Source organism: Hydra vulgaris, chromosome 10 (assembly GCF_038396675.1).
Source record: "Hydra vulgaris chromosome 10, alternate assembly HydraT2T_AEP".
Taxonomy (NCBI): Eukaryota; Metazoa; Cnidaria; class Hydrozoa; order Anthoathecata; family Hydridae; genus Hydra; species Hydra vulgaris.
In genome coordinates this window covers 4,915,591-4,921,703 of record NC_088929.1, presented here as the reverse complement: position 1 = coordinate 4,921,703, position 6,113 = coordinate 4,915,591, and positions in this window count along the sequence as shown.

The following is a 6,113-nucleotide window of genomic DNA, read 5'->3' as shown; positions in this document are numbered from 1 at the left end:
CAGGTAAGAAAAGACATCAACCAAGGCAGACAAGGATGGTGGTTTTTTCCCAATTTTTGCATTCATTTTATAAATTTCCTTGATATCTTGCTTTACTTTATTCTCAGGCTTATAATAGTCAGAGCTAGGCATATCAAATGACAGAATTGCTGATGCAATTTTTGCCTTCTCCTCTGATGCTAACTAATCATCTAGCAAAGCTAAAGGTATCATTGTTGAATCCAAATACCAACAGTGTTTACACTAAGACTCTAATACAGCATCGACAGCTATTGGGTTTGTACATCCCTTCTTGTACAGATGCATTTGATGTATGGCTGTAATGTCTGAATGAGCTTTGATGACATCCTCAGATTGTAGATACCATTTTGCATAAAAGCAAACAATAAATTCTGTAATAAGCTTAATTTCAATTTTCAGTTTATCATTTTCCTGAACAAACGTAAGTTGATTGGATAAAAGCCGAAGCTTTAGATAATAAATTGCTTTTCCTAAAAATCTTGCATGATGAATAGCACCAGTTTTTCTTACTTTATATGTTATAGGGGATAAGTACGTGACAATCTGCAAGCTCACTTCTATCATCTCTTATAATACCTGGTTTACTAACGTATGCTTTGTAAAATGTTAATGACTTCATAGCTGCCTTTTCTAAAAACTGCTTTTAACCTTATTCCAATCAAACCGTAACAGTAGAACTGAATTATAGTTAAAATTAGGTTCTTCAAAAATATTTTTAAGCTTTTTGAAAAGTGGATTATCAGGTCCACTAGTTTCTTCATTGGTCACTAATTTCCAAAAGTGAAGCATTCTTAATTCAGTCACATGATGCCTACATGCTATTTTGGAGGAGATACTTATCCAGTTCTTGAGATATTCTGGAAACTGATCCTTTATTCGTCCCAGTGTTGGATGATGTTGTATCAAAGCATATTCCTCTAGTTTTTGACGTAAGTTGATACTCCTTAATTAAGTTCATTACACCTAAGAACTGATCTTCACCAGTGGATGACGCTAGTGGAGGTACTCTAAATAGGTAAGTCTGTTCATTAATTTTAACTAAAACAGCCATTCTATCCCTCTTTAACATTTTTCTTTTGTTTAGCTCAAACAAGGTCTTCCCATCAAAATGAATTATACATGGATATGGAGATGCTTTAACATCGTCTATGGCTGCTTTAACATCTTCTTTTGAAATTTTTGCCATGTTTTTATTTTGTTTTTTCATTTTTCTATATGCGGTAGACTGACTGCTTTTAACTTCTTTAAGATCAACACCTGATTGATATAGAATTGCATTTGTTACCTTCTGTAAAAAATTTGGTAATATATCACAGGCTGTAGCAGTAAGTGAAACATTACCAGCAAAAACATCTTTTGGAATTTTTGCAATTACTGTGTCTGGGTTTTCAGAGACTTCTATATGATACCAATCACCTGGCTCGAAATCAGATTCAATTGAAGAATCATCGCTTAGAATTGTGTCTATAAGTTCAACATTGGGTACATCATCTCTCAAAATCTTAGGCTGTAAACGATTTTTCTTCCTGATGCTTTCTTTTGCCTAATTAACAAAAAAAACGTAGTTTTAGTTTTTAATTTTAAAATTAGTAGAAAAAAGAATTAACATAGCTTGAGAAAGAGCTAAAGTAATTAATTAAAAGTATTGGATACCTTTTTTCTATATTTAATATCCTCTGAACCAATAACAAACTTTCTTTCATTTTCCTGATCTTCAAGAAATTTTAGATCTTCAATCTTGTCTTTTAGTAATCTTTTTTTATCTTTACTGATTGTGTTTTTGAGATTAGAATTACCAGCCCAAAAAAGCTTTTTTATTTCAATCTCAAACTCGTTTTGTTTAGCCAAATCACCACTATTTCCCCTTTTTGCATTTTTTTTTCAAGTTGGAATAGGACTTATGCAATTTAAAAAGTTTTTTAGCTAAACTTAAATCAGTTAATCGTAATCAACAAATCAATAAACGATAATCTTTTCTCCTAACTAAAACTCTGCTATTTACAAATTTTTCCTCAATATATATACTCTATGCTTTTCCTAAAATATCCTTCAAAACACCGTCATAAATCACCGCAAAAACATATTTACAATTATTATTGGTAAAAACTATTAAAGCTATTAAATCTCTAACGTCATTAAATGTTCTAGAACTTTCCGGAGTTACACTCCTCCTTGATCCTTACGGATGATCCAAATAGCAATCAAAGTATTTCGAAGGCATGCGCCGTTCCCGACCACTCCGTCGCAAAAGCATGTCAATTTCTTGGGGTCTATCTTCAGCTTCGACATTTTCCTCGTTCGTCTCTAATACATCTTTAACTTGCTCTCCTTGATTTTTAGCGTTCTCTAGACCAGTTTCAGTATTCATCTCTATTTCCACATCAGGGATAATGCAGGACTGAGTATCATTTCGAGGTCTAACGTGTTTCACATGACGCGGAATGCCGTTCACTTCTACGATTTGTTTCGACGCATTCCGAGTTATCGTAGCTGGTTGCCACTTTGTATTTGCCACTTTGCACCTCGCATTTGGTGGTTTCAGCCAGACTTTATCGCTGATTCGAAACCTCTTGTTTGTGACATTTTGCGCAGGAAGATTCTTTTTTCCCAATCCTTTCACACCAATGATATAACTGTATATTTTGTCCATCGGAGTTGCACCATTTTTGTCGGCTGAGACATTGTACCAATATAGTGCTTCCGGTATCGACATTTTCGATCGTTCTGCTATTCTCTTGATCGTACGGTGGTTTCTTTCTACTATTCTATTTCCTTCAGGATAATGAGCGGCTCTAAATCTAATTTGCACTCCCCAACTATCAAGGAAACTCCTTATCTCTTTAGTTTTAAATGTCGGCTCATTGTCAGTCAATATTTCAGACGGTGCTCCACGTTCACAAAAAATAAGACGGAGTATTCGGACTATGGCAAGACTTCCGTATGAGCTTGATAATTGTTGCCACAACGCGTATTTTGAAGGTCCGCAATCAATTAGACTCAAAAACTTGTCAGTGCCATAATGCGTGATGTCCATGGCCAATCTCTCCCAGTTTCCTTCAACATCCTATTTCCCTTTTTCCCACCGTATTGGCGCTGGATCTATTGACTGACATGGTTCGCAACTTTTTATCACATTTCGAACATCGTTTTCAGTAGCAGTCGGAATTGCTTTACGAACAAAGTTTAACGTTCGATTCACTCCGAAATGTCCAGTTCTTAGGTGTATATCGGAAATAGATTCAGCCTTCGTAGCTACGATTCCCATACAACTATTCCGAGACTCTGGCACAGTCAGTTTGTTGAGCCATCTTCTGCGAACTCTTGTTAATGCGTCAGCCAAATTATCTTTAGAAGGAATGAGTTTTACCTCAACGCTAACATTGTATTCTTCAATTAGCTGTTGCAACACGCTCAATCTTCTTCGAATCAGCATTTCACCCGTCGCTTTTGATCTCAACCTTGATTTTCCTGTAAGGGCGTCAGAAACCCAGTGGAATACTGTCACGGAATTGGTAAAAACAGTCACTTTCTTCAGCTTCTACATCAGAGCCATATTCATTCCACGTATCACAGCGTCTAATTCTGCCATGTTTATATGAATATCAGACGTTTCTTTTCGCAGCCATGTTGCATCCTCCACAGTAGTTTCCCCAACTTGAATAAGAGCACCCATCGCTAAAGAACTGGCATCAACCCACACTTTTCCCTCATCACCACACACAGCCCAATCACCACAAGCAAGCTTGCAACGTTCCACCTCAGCAAATACTTCTTTAAGCACCCACTTAACGTTCTCGTCACAAATTTCATCGTTCCAACCCTTCGTCAGACTGACAGCTTTCGTCTTCAAGAGACTACAAATCACTCGCAGCCAACCACACACGGGTAAATGTCCTACCAACTGTCCACAGATTGAAAACACAACTCTCCTGGTTAACTTTTGCGAGATAGCATCAACTCGATTCCCTCTGGACCACATCAGTTTGTTACCAACCTTGCGCACACACAATCCTAACACACGAACTCCATCATTACCAATCTGCTCACCTTCTTTACTTTCTGAACCATATTTTAAAAAATGCCTCTGGCATAATCAAGACTCGCCACACTTTCGTCTACGAAAATGTCGTCAACATAAGCGGACGTTCCACTCTTCACTAATTCGTCTTGATCAATGACGGCACTCACAACGGATTTCATGATCATTAGCGCAACATTCAATCCGAAACCAAGTCGTGTCAAACAATACCTTTTATTTCGAAACACCACTGTTTGGAAGGGCCAAAGAGATTTATCAGTTTTAGTTGAAGATAAGCCTTGCGTAAATCAATAATTGCTGGTTTGTTACCCATTCTTCTCCATTCTCTAAGCTTTTCGACACACACATCTGCATCTCTCGTGTATGTCTCAATGGAATCGTTAGCTTCTCTCCAGTCCAGAACAGGTCTGATTTTGTGGTCTTTGTTTCTCTGAATGACAGCCATTAAAGGAATCTGCCTTTTGGGCGGCCCCAATTCATTTTTGTCATACTCTAACAGCCACTTCCGATCAATCCAATCCTGTAGTTCGTTTTCATAGTCTGCTCTAGCGTGTTGTGGAATTCCGTACTGTGCCACTTTATTGCGCAATCGGTCGGGGCTTTCTCCATCTCTCCATTTCCATTTGACTCTCCATTCAACACCATTAAAAACTGCTTCATGATCTTTCTTTTTTATTTCAATTTTCTTAACTTTGTCCTTGTTCAAAGCCGATACTCCACAGTAACTCAATCCGAACTTCGCTTTTCCCAAAGGAGAAATGGATACTCCTCCTAGTAATTTAATGAAACTCATTCCGAGCATCATATCAACTCCAAACGGTTGGAAGTCCACTAAAATAACTTCATCACGTGCTTTAATGCCATCAACCTCAAGAATCACGACCGTTGACCCAGTGCACTGATGAACTTTTCCTTCAAACGTTACTACCTTTTGAGAGTTTGAGTACCTACATTGACTTTTGGGCAGGAATTTTTTATTCAAAATCGTCTTCGAACATCCTGTGTCCACTAAAGCTGTCGCAACCATACCGTTAACTTTTAAACGAATAACAGATAATGCGCTCATTCCACCGTTGTTCAGGAGCGAGGTAGCGCAGATTCCTCGCTCCTGCAATCGTTTCCCTGCAGCTTCCAGCATTTCGATGCAATGTGTCCTTCCTCACCACATTTAAAACATCTAACAGTCTTCGGTGACAAGTTCTTCGCAAGCAAACAATTCTTTGCAATGTGATTCAAACCTTTGCAGTTGTAACACACTAACGCGGTTTTTGTAGCATGGCGTCTAGATACAGCGCCAACAGCGTCACTGTCAATTACATTTGCACAGTTCAAAGCAGCTCTTACTCTGGGTAACATTATATCAATCGGGTCCATTACGGCTCGAAATCTTGATGATAAAACTTCTGGCAAACCCACAACAAACGCCAAACGCACAGACTCCTCTGATAATTTAGCAAGATAGGCTAACCGTCTTAAATGAGCCAAAAACACGTCGGCTTTTTCTCCGTCACATAATTTTCGTTTTGTAAACAGTTCATATGCAGTATAGGCATCAACAGATAACGCCGCTAATAACACACGCTTGACTTCCACAACATCTTTTTTATCTTCCGCGGTTAAAGCATATTACACTGCATAAGCAGCTTCTCTGAGAAGAATCGGAAAAAGTAGTTCAAGCTTTAAGTTCTGAGTTTCAGCAATCACTTTCGTTCGTTGAATCCAAACAGCAGCATCCGAAGTGCCATCATACGTTTCAAACATATCAAATAATCTCATACTTGGTTCTATACCCGGTTAGCTTGTAGTTTTTTCTCGTAATCAACAAATCAATAAACGATAATCTTTTCTCCTAACTAAAACTCTGCTATTTACAAATTTTTCCTCAATATATATACTCTATGCTTTTCCTAAAATATCCTTCAAAACACCGTCATAAATCACCGCAAAAACATATTTACAATTATTATTGGTAAAAACTATTAAAGCTATTAAATCTCTAACGTCATTAAATGTTCTAGAACTTTCCGGAATTACATTAACACATCAAATCCAG